The sequence below is a fragment of the Hermetia illucens genome, chromosome 3 (genome assembly GCF_905115235.1).
Source record: "Hermetia illucens chromosome 3, iHerIll2.2.curated.20191125, whole genome shotgun sequence".
NCBI classification, from domain to species: Eukaryota; Metazoa; Arthropoda; class Insecta; order Diptera; family Stratiomyidae; genus Hermetia; species Hermetia illucens.
Window position 1 is genome coordinate 87,848,754 of NC_051851.1, and position 400 is coordinate 87,849,153.

Consider the following 400-nt stretch of genomic DNA (forward strand, 5'->3'; position numbering starts at 1 on the left):
ATCGCACTGTCACCAGTGTAATTTGAATCGCGGCTTCTCATTTTGACAGCTTAGTGTTTTAACTACTAAGCCACCTGGACAAAAAGTAGATAGTTTGATATAAATCCATATGTACACCAAGTCAACTCAAGAGAGGTCCGTCGGATGACGATTTCAATAAGAGAATAAATAATAATTTTTATGAGTAAAAATATCTAGTATCTGGCTCTAAAATAACAACAAGAATAAAATATATAAATTCGAAGCAAAGAAGCATTCAGATGTGATGTAATGTAAAATCTTTCAGCTCTGCTAATCTCGTTCAATATGTTTCAATTACTCATAATTTCCATGCTAGCTCATTGTTCTGGTTTAATCACATTTATTCGTTCAGTTACTCCAATCCGTATCAAGAGGTTAA